Source organism: Trichosurus vulpecula, chromosome 1 (assembly GCF_011100635.1).
Source record: "Trichosurus vulpecula isolate mTriVul1 chromosome 1, mTriVul1.pri, whole genome shotgun sequence".
NCBI classification, from domain to species: Eukaryota; Metazoa; Chordata; class Mammalia; order Diprotodontia; family Phalangeridae; genus Trichosurus; species Trichosurus vulpecula.
Window position 1 is genome coordinate 431355358 of NC_050573.1, and position 14510 is coordinate 431369867.

The following is a 14510-nucleotide window of genomic DNA, read 5'->3' on the forward strand; positions in this document are numbered from 1 at the left end:
GAAGGGAATTTCCACAAGAAGATTCCCCTCACCCCATAAGAATATTCTGTGTGAGTATATAAAATCATTGCCAAATTAACATTTCTTAAATACTATTTTTCACTTCTCTGCTCAAGAAACTTCAATGGATGCCTATATCCCATTTAAAAGAAAATAAAATCTAACTTATTTTGTTTGGCTTTTGAAGTTTTCCTCAATAATCTGCGGTGCCATTTCTATTCATCCAACCTTATTTTCTCCTACTCCCTAATATATAAGCTCTGCTCCTCACCATCCCACAAACATGCTATATTTATGCCTGCCTATTTAGCTTCAAACATGGTATCCTACTGGGCCCTTCTACCCCCTTTCTATTGGCATAACCAAATCCCAGTTCATCCTTTGAGACTCAACCCAAGTCCTACTTCCCCAATGAAATCTCCGTTCCTTAATCCTCATTTATTTCTCTCCTCTGAACTTCTATCACACTTGGACAGTATAGCACAATCTAGCACTTAATTATAAGCTGCTGGCTTGTACATATGTGTAGCCTTATCTTGCCAAATGCCTTATAAACTCCAGGACCAGAATCATACCTTCTGCCTCTACATTTCCCATACACAGGGTCTAGAACAGTGCTAGAAATATACCAGGTGCTCAATACTTGTTAATTGATAGTAAAAATAACCTAGTAGCAAGAAAAATCAACAACAAAGGAAACTGTAGTGGCATCATCTTGTTGTAAAGGAAGGCCTCCTACACTCTTAAAGGGGGTTACCGAGGCCTCTGAAGTAGAAAGAGGGCCCAAGGGTATTCTGGTTATTGTCCAATGTCTGGTGTAGTATATGGCAAAATTCCCAGTACAATAGTCTTAGAAAAATATTTTTAAGTGTTTAGCAGAGTTGTAACCATTTGGATGCCAGTGATTTCAACTGGGAAAACTTATGTGTTCTTAAAACTAAGCAACCACTCAGGATCTCCGGGCCAATTTAAACAAAATTAATCAATGATGGAATTAAAGCCTAATTAAATTTAAGATCTCTTCCAGTTCTAAAGTTCTATGATACTATTAAATTACCTAACTTACAGTGTTAATATCAGTAGTAAAAATTTAGGGAAAGGCTGTCATAGGTACTTTAAAATGGTCACCACTAATTCCCTCCCTTCACTCTGGTGGAACGTGTGTAGTGAAGACATTCTTGAGAGGGTAGTGAGGCCCTCTATCAGATTCATAACCCCAGTCTTAGGGGAATCGTTAGGGGGAGAAACCTAAAGGGATACCTACTGAACTTATACCCCTCTAAGAGGAAGAAGGTGGGGGCAGAGCCTGATGGCAGATTTAAGCTGTGGTGTGATAGAGTTGGTAACAAGATGGTGAGGGTGAGTCCAGGAGCTTGCTGGGCTCCATATTTGTCTTTTGGTTATTCTTAGGTCAAGGGAGAAGAGGGGTTGTGGCTATCAGGACCCAAACTCTGAAAGGTCAAGGAAGAAAGGGGGTCATGGCTATCAGGACCCAAACTCTGAACCAGAGTCTAAGAATGGAAAAATGGCCCTAGTCCTGGCCCAATGAGTAGGTTCCCTTGACGCTGACAGCAGTGGCCCTTTGGGAGCCACCTTGTAGCCTATTCCAGCCAGGGAATAAGGGCAGGCAGCCCAGGAACCGAACATAGGTACCACTCAGAGATAGTGGCTTTTCAGGCATGATAAGACTAGGGAAGGGAGGCAGGGTCTCAACCCCTGCTAAGTGACCATGCCTTAATGGTGGCATTTGTACCTCCATCTCTGCCTCACCCACCTTAGGAATCTCTTCCTTGCCTCCAAGTTTTACCCTCTTCAGCTTCTCCAACTTCCTTGCTAACAGGTTTGGGAGCATGAAGTTAGAAGTAGTACATTCCTAAAAGGACCAAAAGGCACCTCTCTCCCTATCTACTGCTTGTAGTCACGAAACCAGGGGCAACTGCTCTGGAAGGGTCATTGTCCTGGTGAAAGGGGCAATGAACTTGAGTCAGGAGACACATTCTGATTAACTCTGGTCCTTTGTTTCCCCTTCTTTTAAATGAGGGCATTGAACAAGGCCATCCCTAAGGACCTTTCCAGCTCTAATAGTTTGACTCTGAGACTGGGGCTCCATTTGACTTGACTTCAACCTATCTTCAATGTCGTAAATTGGAAGAGCCTTCCTCTGTGACTGTGGGAAAGTCATTTCTCTCTCTCAAAAATCAGTTTCTCCTTCCGTAATTAGACCAGACAATCCCTAACTTCTTTTTAACTCTCACATAATACCAAGGTCCTAAGGAGGTAGTTTTTTAACCCTCTTTCAAGGCTCTTTCCCCCAAACCTTTCATCTGTTTGCTTTGTTATGACTCCAACCCCCAGTAATCAGGATTCTTGGATGATAAGTATGAAGAAACAATGGACCTTAGCTCCTAGCTATTGAGAATAACTGACAAAATCTGAAGCCACCAGAAGGCCTGCCTCATCTAGGAGACTTGGGTGCTATCAGTTATAGTATCCTGGTCTATGTTTCCCTTAGTTGGGAAGGAAGGCATATTATTGTTCAGTTGTTTCAGTAGTGTCTAACTCTTCGTGACCCCATTTGGGGTTTTCTTGACAAAGATATTAGAGTGTTTTGCCATTTTCTTCTCCAGTTCATTTTACAGAGGAGGAAACTGAGGCAAACAGGGTTATGTGACTTGTCCAGAGTCACACAGCCAGTAAATGTCTGAGGCTGGATTTGAACCCAGGTCTTCCTGACTCCAGGCCCGGCACTCTATCCACTGTGCCCCATATAGTATAGCACTGGCTCGATAATGGAGGACCTGGGCTCAAATTTTACCTCTGACGCTTACTACCTGTCCTTACCATCCTGGGCAAATCATCTAACCTCTTTGGGCCTCAGCTTCTCCTTGTGAAAAATAAAGGTGTTAGGCTAGATGACATCTTAGGTCCCTCTCAACTCTCTGTCTATGACCCTTATGATATATGGTATTCCTTCCATTTCCCTTGCTCCAACTGAGGGGACCTTTCATGCAGTTTACCTTAGGCTCAGTTTGTGCTAATTGCCTTAGGCTCCACCCTCTACAATCATAGAAAGAAGCTGATGATACTAACAACAATAATAATAACAAATTAGTTCAATGTTAATAAAATATATTATACATCATCCAGGCAGCTGTTTGCCTCAGTTTCCTCATCTGTAAAACGAACTGGAGAAGGAAATGACAAATCACTCAGGTATCTTTGTCAAGAAAACTCCAGATGGAGTCATGAAGAGTTGGATCCAACTAAAACAGCTGAACAGCAAAATGGACATACTATGAACGTCCAGGTAGGAGAAGGTGAGCTGATCAAAGCCAGTCAGGATGCTTGGTGGAAATAACTGTCAATCATTGCCTTGGGCTGGACGTGTCTCTTTTTGTGATTGATATTTGGTTCCATCCCAGATGGCCCTAACAAAAACTTCCTCCAGGCTAAACAGCTGCAATTTCTGGGCAACATCAGCTAAGGAGATGAAAGTACAGGAGAGACTGATCTGCATACACCTGTCTTAATTGCACTGTGTCACAGTTGGATGATCAAGATTTTAGGTGCTTTCTCACAAAGGAGGCAAAGTCAATGTTCTTTCTCCTATTTTCAGAGTACTCCAGCTGAATGGCCCTCATTTACCATTCGAAAGTTATCTCTCGACCTCTTTTGAATCTTCTGCTGGGACTAGAAGCCAGGTCTCCTAATTTCCAGTCCAGCACTCTTTCCATTACACTCTACCGGTTTGGATGCCAGTGACTGTCTCTCTTCATCAAACTTTAAATCACACTAATTCAAGACCTACATTTCCAACTGACTGCTCTGGACTGTACTCAGAGAACATGCTTATCTTCCTAACTTTCAAAATCCTTGAACACAGCGGGACTATCTTCTGTATCTTTGCATTTCCTATAGCAAGTAACACAGCAGACACTTCGTATAAGTTCAATAAATATCTATTGAATCAGTTTATTGAATTAACAAAATCAGTTGTATAATTTTATTTAATTGTAAGTTGTGGCCCAGAACCGAAGTTCTGGATTTACATAGCATGGGTTTAAGGGCTTCTCGAACAAATCTCTTTGGAGCATGTTTCTAGTGCACAACCCTACCTCCTGACCCATTCATTACATTCCAGTGGCTCCCTATTACATTCAGAATCAAATATAAAATCCTCTGTCTGATGTTCAAAGCCAAAGTTCATTCAGTGGCATCTGGCTATCGATGTAGGTGATCCACTCAATTAAAAACATTTTACACAGGCACCAAGTCTAACTATTAGTCTGTACTTTAGCTGAGAGGATGAGTCAGATTTTTATCTCCAATACACACGTGTTCTTACACAGATACAAAGAATACATTCACACTGGTTTGCAAGCAGGCTCAGTTCTAAAAATTAAAGATGAAAGGACCTCTCACAGATTAACCACTCTATCTCCTTACAGCCACTGAACTATTATAAGTATAACTCCAATAATACAATTTTTTTTAAAATTATAATTTTCTACACCGCAGAGAAGCTCATGGATCTGATTTAATATGCTGTATATGGCAACAGTCTGTCTTTTAAATGACAGGTTTTTAAATGTCTGCCAGTTTGACAGTAAGGACATTGTATACTTAAGATTCATGATTAGGTCAAGCCAACCTGGTGTCTGGGTGATGGAACAGGGCACTGGGTTATATGAATAAGTTTCTTACTCTCCACATAGGTAATGATCAGCAATTTTATAGCAGTGGTGTTTATGGTCTCAGAGGGTGGTAAGGAAAGAGGGCATCAATAAGGTACTAGATGGACACCTCATGTAGACAGACTCATGGGTTACCACTGGAAATTTCCTCAATTGGGTCTTTTAGTGCTCTTTTGGCAAGGAAGAGTAGCATGACACAAACCACCACATAAAAAGACCATTCAATAAACTGAAACAACAGTAAAGCTAGAAACCATAGCCTTTCAACTCCCATAGGGACCAACCTTCACAAGGAACAAAGACAAAAAATAGGTCGGCTTCAGGAGAGTCAGTCAGTCACTAATATTTATCGAGCACCTACTATGTGCCAGAATGTGTCCTCATCTATAAAATGAGCTGGAATAGAAAATGGCAAACCACTCCAGTAACTTTGCCAAGAAAACCCCAAATAAGGTCAGGAAGAGTCAGACATGACTGAAATAACTAAACCACCACAACAAATGTGCCAGGCACTGTGTTAAGTGCTGGGGATACAAAGAAAGGCAAGGGACGATCTCTGCCCTTAAGGAACTCACAGTCCAAAACCAAGAGACTCAATAAATGTTGACAAATCACCACAAGCATGACATCCCACCACACTCTGTCCCTTCATAGGATCTTCATAGCACTCAGCTATATGGCTCCCTGTAAATGAGATCCTCTTCTCTGGCCACCAACCAAGGAATTTTACATTCTTGGGAATAGAGGAAGGTAAGAAACAAGCATTTATTAAGTGCCTAATGTATGCCAGGTACTAAGCTATGTGTTTTACAAATACTATCATCTCACTTGCTCCTCACAACAGCCCTGGGAGATAAGAGCTGTTGCTATTCTCATTTTACAGCGGAGAAAATTGAGGAAGACAGAGATTAGCTGACTGTCCCAGGGTCACACAGCTAGTAAGTTTCTGAGTTTGAATTTGAACTCAGGTCTTGACTCCAGGCCCACCAGTCTATCTATTATGCCACCTAACTACCTCTAGGGACTTCAGAAGTATAAACAGAACACCAACCAGCCTTATTCCTAATCCTCTGAAGCAGGGAGTTCTTAACTTTTGGAAGGTCATGGATCCCTTTGAGAGTCTGATGAAGCCTTCAGATCCATTCTCAGAATAATGGTTTTAAAAAAAATTCATAAGATTATAAAAGAAACCAACTGTGTCACAATACTTCTCAAAACATTTCTTAAAACAAGTTCATAGACCTGCTCAAGATATTAAAAATTCTACTTCTCCTCTCTATCTGGCATTCTACTGGGCTTGTCTTTTCAATCCATGAAATAACTTGGGTATGGATCCATAGATAGGGTTTGATGACCATAGCTCACTTCCTGCTTTCAGGTTCTACAGGATGAAAACACCAGCTGACACAGGGAGAGCTAGCCTTCAGTGGAGAGAGAGTCGGCCATCATCTACGGGATGGAAGATGAACTACAGCAGAAATGCTCACCTATCCAAAAATATCTCACCTTGTCACAGTGCCAGGCACTCTATAATTCAAGATTCAATACTTTGGTTAAGACAGAAGCTATGCCCAAGATGGTTAGGTGTATATGGGGAACAAAGAATAGCCACTCACTTAGCAGGAAGACAGGGAAGGCAAAGAGAACTGCTATCATTTCATGAGTGCCTCAACTCTATTCAGGAACTCGGTTTAGAACAATCTTTGCCCTTGAACTTACTACCACACATTCCTAATCTATCCTGTATCCTTGAACATTGAGAAAAACAGCAATGCCTCAGCTCAACTATGGAGTCTACAAGCAATGGGGCTTTTGCTAGAATTACCCCATCCAAGACCAAACCAAGTAGTTTAGTACTCAAACACCAGGCCTAACCAGGAGCCAACTCCACACTCCACCAGCAGGATATCATCTAGGTGTGTCTCATCCTGAGCCATCTGAGATGAAGCAAAGGAATTGGCACCAAGTAAGAGTTCAATCAAGTGCCTGAGGAACAAATAACTAGGCATTTACTGACCCAGACACTGTATTTTCAGCCAACTCAACCCTTTATTTCCTAGTGTTTAGAGAGAAAACAAAATGATCCCATACTTAGTCATCACAGGATCCTGGAGACAGAGACCCAACAACACTTCTTCCATCCTATGGCTAACAAACTTTCACTTCCTCCTTCCCTATTCCTTGTGATTCAGTCATTCAAAAACTCCCTTCCCAGGCTAATAATTCCTCCACTTTCAATCCCATCGATGCCAACCCTAACCATTCCCAATCCCTATTCTCTTCCATTACATCTTCTGGAACTCTAGCTCAATCATCAACAACTTTGTCTTTGCTCTAGACCTTTTCCTCTGTATTATGAAGGCAGAATTTATAATTTCAAAGAGAATCATATATGTGTCTGAAAGGTTCGGAACCGCAGGATATAAGGAATTCTCAAGGTAGGAGGCAGAAGAATTAAAGCATGTATTTAAGCTCCAGAGTAACAGACACACAAACCAGCATCCCCATTTTGATATTTGGATCAAAAGCCTCCAGACCCAATAAGTCCTCCTCACAAGAGTAAGCAGGAGGCCACAGAGAAGCATGATGGTATAAAGCAAAATCATATATGTGCTTCCCCTCTATGGTAAAAAGATTACCCACTGGCCTCAAGTCCTTGCTCAGCACTCCTCGATCCACACGTAGGTCAGCTGTGCTACCGGCAGCTCCTGCTTCAGCTTCGGCTGTAGCTGTCTCTGGCTCCAACGGTAGCTGTTTTTAACAGTCCAGCTAGCAGCTTCTGTGGGGGTGTAAGACCCGCCCACAGCTTCTGCCAGTACGCCAGGAAAGCACAGGTTCTTTCGATCTGCTTAACCAAGGGAAGCAAGGTGAAGGGGTTGACAAGCTTACTTTAATCCAACATAGGCCCTCCCTGGAGTTAGCCCTACCCCACCAAGGTTCCACAACTAACAGGGCTCTGGGCCTGGGGCCCAGCACCCAGCAAGGCTCAATGAGATAAACTGAGTCACTCAGAGAAAACAAAGGCCATTCTGCTTACATCCTCTCATGTTCTTTTCACCTTCTTGAAATCAGGGAAACCTAACTCCTTCCAAAAGACATCATACCGTCTAGTAACTATCGTCTTCTATCTCTTTGCCTTTGGTGACTAAACTTGAAAAGGTCTACAGTAGGTGCCTCTAATTTCTCTCCTCACATTCTTTTTTTAACCCCTTACAATCTAGCTTCCAATCTCATCTGAAACCATTCTCTCCAGTTACTAATGATCTCTTAATTGCTGGCCTTTTATGGATCCCCATTCTCCTTGACCTCTCTGCAGACTTTGACATGGTTGATCACCCTCTCCTCTTTGATACTCTCTTCTCTCTAGATTTATAAGTCACTATTCTCTCTTGATTTTCCTCCTATCTATCTCACCTCTATTCTTGTCTCCTTTGCTGGATCCTCATCCAGATCATGCCCTCTAACCACAGATGTCCTACAGGATTTTGTCCTGGGCCCTCTTCCCTTTTCCCTCTATACTACTTCACTTAGTGATCTCAACAGCTCCCATGGATTTAATTACCACTTCTATGCTGATGATTCTTAAATCTACCTACTCTGCCCTAATATCTCTATTGACCTCTAATCTCACATTTCCAACTGCCTCTCAGATATCTTAAACCGGATGTCTAGTTGACATCTTAAATTCAATATATCTAAAACCAAACTCATTATCTTTCCCCTAAATCTTCTCTAACTCCTACCTTCTCTATTACTGTAGAGGTCAATACCATCCTCCCAGTCTTTCAGACTCCCAACCTAGGTATCATCTTAAACTTCTATCTCTCACTTTGTAAATCCAATGTGTTGCCAATTTATTGCTGGCTACTTTATCTTTGCAACATCTCTTGAATATGCTTCCTTGTCTCCTCTGACACTTCCCCCACTCTAGCGCAAGCCCTCATAACCTCATTCCTGGGCTACTGCAATAAACAGCCTGCTGGTAGGTCTGCCTGCCTCAAGTCTCTCCCCACTTCAATCCATCCTCTCTATTCAGCCACCAAAATGGTTTTCCTAAAGCGTAGGTCCAACCATGCCACACATACCACTACTCAAGAAACTCCAGTGGCTCCCTATAGCCTCCTGGGTCAAATACAAAATTTTCTGCTTGGCATTCAAAGCCCCTCATAACCTAGCCTCTTCCTACCTTTCTAGCCTTCTTACATCTTACTCCCTCCCACATACTCTTAATCCAGTGACACTGACCTCCTTCCTGTTACAAGAACAAGACACTCCATCTCTTGGTACTGGGCATGTCTTCTGGCTGTCCCCCATGTCTGGAATGCTCTGTCTCCTCATCTCTGCCTACTAGCTTCCTTGCTTCAAGTCCCAGCTAAAATCTCATCTTCTACAGGAAGCTTTTCCCAAATACTCTTAATTCTAGTGTTTCTCTCTCTTATTTACTTCCTATTCACTCTGTATAGAGCTTGTTTGTACATATGCATTTGTCAGTTGTCTTTTCTCCCCATCGCTGCATTGGAGTATAAGTTCCATGAAAGCAGGGAGAGTCTTTTGCCTCTTTTGGTATTGTCAGCATTTACCAAAGTGCCTGGCACATGATAGGTACTTAAAAAATGTTTGTTGACTGACTGACCAGTATTTAACGTTCTTTGTCTCAGGTATCTTGACACCCTCACTAAGCCAAGAGGAGGAATGAGAATACTCTTAACTCCACACAGCCACTTCCAGACACTTCCTCTGTTACCATTACACCATGATCTCTCTTCCTTTGAGGTTCATTCTATCAGTCCATCTCACTTTGTCCAGATCCTTGCTGCAATCATCTGCTGGCCTTCAGTTCACTCTGTCTTCTGGTATGCAATATTTATCAATCTTCCCCAACCTTAGCTCTCAAACTCAGAGATATAAATTAGATTTTGATGTCCTCTCAGTACCCTGGCTTCCCAGTTCATCAACTTCCTCAACTCCCTAAATCTACATCTTCATTCTACTTATAGAGACAGTGAAAATTTAGAGCTTACTATCGTCTATATTGTGGGGAGGGGTTATTAATTGTCTTAATTAAAAGAAATCTATTTTATCTCCTCCTTCCCCCACCCCATTGGAAAAGAAAAAAGAAAAAAATGCCTGGTAACAATTATATATAGTTAAGCAAAACAGATTCCCTCATTGCCTGTGCTCAAAAAATATGTGTCTCTTTCTGTACCTTGCATCCCTTTCAGGAGGAGGTAGACAGCATGCTTATCTTGGTCCTCTGGAATCATGGACGGTCATTGCGTTGATCAGTTCAAGTTGCTTTTCTTTATGGTTTTGTTGTTATAAATATGGTCTTCCTGGTTCTCCTCATTTCCTTCATTAGTTTATAAAATCCTCAAAATAGTTCACCTTTTATATTATTGATATGATATATAATATTATATATAATATATAAGATATTAAATTAATATGATAAATTAATATATAATATATTATATATAAATTGTTCCTTCTCGTCTTTATCACTCCTTATTAATTTTTTTTTTTGAAAAAACAGGAAGGTTTTATTCACAAAAGGTGAAACTATTCGACCCCTGAGCCTTCGTGGGCTGCGCTGAGAGTTGGGGTGGGAAGGGAGGCTCTGGCTCTTCTACTTGTCAGCAATGACTGGGTTCCTGAGGACCACGAAGACCGAATCCCACCTCAGGAACATCTTGGAAACGTAACGATTTCGTTCCCCGGGTTCGACTTTTTCTTGCCTCTGCCGCTTTTGGGTATCTCCGTCCACATCTCCTTCACGTCCTCCAAGACCATGTTGCGGTGCCTGTCAAAGGCCTTCACCAAGCCCAGAGGTTTCTTCTCGTTGACGCACTTGAGGAGAGCCTGGGTGTTGTTCTCCACCTCCCGGGCGAGCACCGACAGGGGCACAGTGTTGAACCCCTCCGCTTCCCGCTTCTGCAGCTCCTCGGGGGTCATCTCACTCGTGGGCTCGTTTAAGAGACTCATGGTGGTGACTGGCCCTCGGGCCTTGGCGGTCCCGCCTTCCTCCCGCCAAGGCTGCCTCTGTCCCGCGAGCAGCTTCCGGTTCAGGTGTAAAGGAGCGAGGCGGGTGGGAGGAGCCTCTTTATCAATCACGTCTCTTTAAAAGCGTCTGCGCCACCTCCAAGACGCTGAAGTCTGAAATCCCATCTCTAACCATAGCTCCTATCCCTTTCTCTCTCTCTCTGCTTCATTCCTCCTAACTCTATTCTTTATTCTCACAACTCCCAAGCTCTGTACCTTCCCCTGCTCTCCCAGGCTATCACCACTACTCTAGCTTCAATGTCCTCCCTTAATAGCCTTGACCCTGCACTTGACCAGTTCCACTAGATAGTCTCTTCCGCCCTCGAAATCTATTGCTCCATTATCCTATCATTAATCACACCGTGCCAAGTTATCCCAATGCCTGTGATAGCCCCTTCAATCCACCTTCTCTGTTCTTACCCACCTGTTGCTGAACGGGACTCAAAGGAAATTGTACAATAAATTGTACCATAAATATGTATTATCTAATCTCGGCTAGGCTTTCACTGCTGTGTAACAATACTGTTTTCCTCTGATGAATTCTTCCCCACTCCCTGCAGTAACTGCTCCAAACTTTCCTTTCTCTCCCCAAGTCTCCTTTACTGTCCCTCTCTACTCTCTCTCAGCAGACAGATGACTTTGCTGGAAAAAAAATAAAGGATATTTGCTGAGAGCTCCTTCTCTCCTCGTCCATACCTCAAACCCCCTCTATAGACAGTCAATCCTCCATTCTCTCTTCAAGGCAAACTAGCTAACTAGCTGTTCCTGAATTAAACATTCTAGCTCCTCTCCCTGCATTATTAGCACAGGCTGTTCTCCCATTTCTGGAACTCATTCCCTTCTCACCATCCACTTCTTAGAATCCTTGGGGTCTTTTAAAGGCTCAGCTCAGCTGCCAAATGATGAGGAGCTTTGCTAAACTGTCTAAATGAAATCTCAGTATTGTTGTAGGGGAAACAGTGAGAAATGAAATTAGTCACTTTTATTTTAGATCAAGCATAAATAATTATTTACATTGACCATACAGATAATGATGGGGTGCTTGTGCTTGGACCCTAATTCTAACAGCTTCTGTTTGGGTGCCTGTGCCAGAATCCCAATTCCAAAACACAAGTAGTTCTCAAAACATATTCTCTCTCAGGCAATCTCTCTCTACCTAAAGGGCAGCATGTCCCAACTTATCTCTCCTTCTTCCTTAGTTCACTGAGTCATAACCATATATGCTATTTACTGACCTTTCTAACATGTATCTTAGACATAGTATTTTATCTAACAAGACACTAGGTGAAAAACTATATAGAGATTCCCCTTTCGCCCCCACCTATAATGAACTCAGTGACGTTTCACAGTAAAAACCACACCCCTAGTAACCCCCCTGTGGGCTATTTTCTAGAGAACTCTGGGTAATACACCTGCGCAGTAGATACTAAATGTGCATGTTCCTTTAAGAACTAACCACTCCTTAAACATGCCTTAACCACTCCCTAATCCCACCCCCAAACACCTGACATGTTTCTCCCCTTTGACCCCCTAAAACCTTTTATAAAAACTCTCCCTGCATCCCTCTATGGTTGCAGGTTCCCTAAGAACTCTTTCCTACTGTAAAGCATAATAAATCTTTGCTTCCTTGACTTAAAGAATGCTTGGGTCTGCAAATTCATTCCAGACAGCCTTGCCCTGGGAACTTTGGTTTGGGATCCCTGAAACCCTGGGTTTCTTTTCCCCCTCAACAATAACTCCTCGTTGAGAAGACTATTTACTTCTTTAAAAGTTATTTCTAAAGAGAAAGGTCAATTTGAACTTTTCCATTAAGTATTTCTCTAAAATTCCTTCCTGACGAATAATTTATTTTGATAGCAATGGACTCTGTGGGAATACCTCCTAATCCAAGTACCCTTGGAGTGTGGTTAAATAAATTGTGTTATGTGAAGGGGACAGGAGAAGGGAATAATAGGGCCTAGAATATGCCAGGCACTGTGCTAAGCACTTTATATATATTATCTCATTTGAGCCACACAACAACCCTGGGAGGTAGGTGCTGTTATTCTCATTTTACAGGCAAGGAAACTGAGGCAAACAGAGGTTAAGTGACTTTCCCAGGGTCACACTGCTAGTAAGTGTCTGAATCCAAATTTGAACTCAGATCTTCTTGACTCCAGGCCAAGTGCTTTATCTACTGCACCACCTAGCTGCCTCTAGGAATGTAGTAGAAGAAGAAACAAAAATGATGTGGAATTAAGAGAAACATGAGAAGACTTGCAATGAACTGATGCAGTAAGTAGAATCAAGAAAGTTATAGGGGATGTCTATTAAAATGGAAAAAAAAATTTTAAACTGAAGCTAGATGCTATATAATCATAATGTGCAATCAGCCACATACGTGGGAAGAGGAAATTCCTCTCCTTCTGATGAAGAAGTGGAGGACTATTGGTATGGAATATTGCATATCCTATCTGTTGTAGTTTATGTGTCAATTTTGTCTAAATGTTTTTCTCCTTCTTTTCTATAGGGGAAGGCTCACTGGATAGGAAAGAGGCATTTAAAAAAATAATGCTGATCTTATACCTCCAATACTCTTGAAGAATAATACTTTGTTACAATACTTATAACACTTTGTTACAATAATACTCTCCTTTTCAAAAGTTTATATCCTATCTCCCCCTTCCACATGTGCCAGGAATCATACCAGGAAGCTGACGAAAGGAAGGAAAAAGTAACGTCTAGTCCTCTTTTATTTCAAAAGAGGGTAGGAAGAGGCAGATATATAGGAAAATGAAAGAAGTCAGCAGACTCTGTATTTTCCACACAATGGCTGATTAATAATTGTTATTAACTGATTGACAAGGACGAACATTAAGCAAAGACAGGGAAGAGAGATATGGAAATCATGTTAATGGCTACTGTTGCAGAAAACAGCTGTATTGAAATAAGGCATTCCACAGTTTAATTTAATTTAATCACAATTATGAAGCACTTATTAATGTGCTAGGCACTAAGGAATAAAGCCAAAAATGTAAAATTCCTTGCACTTAAGAAACTTACATTCTACAGGGCTTAGGGGTTTGGTATGAGGGGGGTGGGGATGGGGCAGGGCCAGGATAGGATAGGAGACATCACATGTAAAAATAAAAGTAAATACAAGATAATTTTTGACAAGAGAACGCTAACAACTAGGTGATCCAGAAATGCTTTATAGAAGGTTCTGGGCTGAGTCTTTCAGGAGGTTTAGGGATTCTAGGAGGTGGCAGTAAGGAAGAAGTCCTATCCAAAAGCATATCACCTCAAGGTCCATAAAACACCCACCTCATCACAACCTCCAAAGTTATATGGGTAATGAAATTTATGTCCAAAAACAGGTTAAAGAATGTCACATAGCAAGTAAGAAGCAAAGATCAGGTCTTCTGTCTCCTAGCCCAGCCCGGTATTCTTTTCACAACCTCCTCAGAAGTTCTTCTGATCTAATGAGAAGCCCCAAGTATGGTAATGGTGAAGTTAAATGATTTTTTTTTTAATATGGAGTGATGATGTAATAACTCCACTAACCAATGAAAGAGGCAGCTGTTTGTTCCATGGATTGCCTGGACCAGAGGCATGACTCGCACTTAAAAAGTTTCCTGGTCTTTCTTAGCTTCTGATTTACTCTTCTTATTCTCAAGCTACCCTAAATGAATTAGGATCCAAGTTTATGAGAAGAAAAGTGACGACTTTGGATTCCATCAGCCATCGACTCTGTGAGGTGCGCATTCCAGGTGTGCCATTCTCCCAGCCAAGGCTCAG

The 14510-nt window shown here is 41.9% G+C and overlaps 1 protein-coding gene and 1 pseudogene across 2 annotated transcripts in view; both read right to left on the bottom strand.

Moving 5' to 3' along the window:
* The window catches only part of ADAMTS6 (ADAM metallopeptidase with thrombospondin type 1 motif 6), a 316340-nt gene that overhangs the window by 226306 nt on the left and 75524 nt on the right, over positions 1-14510 (bottom strand). The window lies entirely within an intron of this gene.
* Positions 10321-10676, bottom strand: LOC118829640 (annotated as a pseudogene).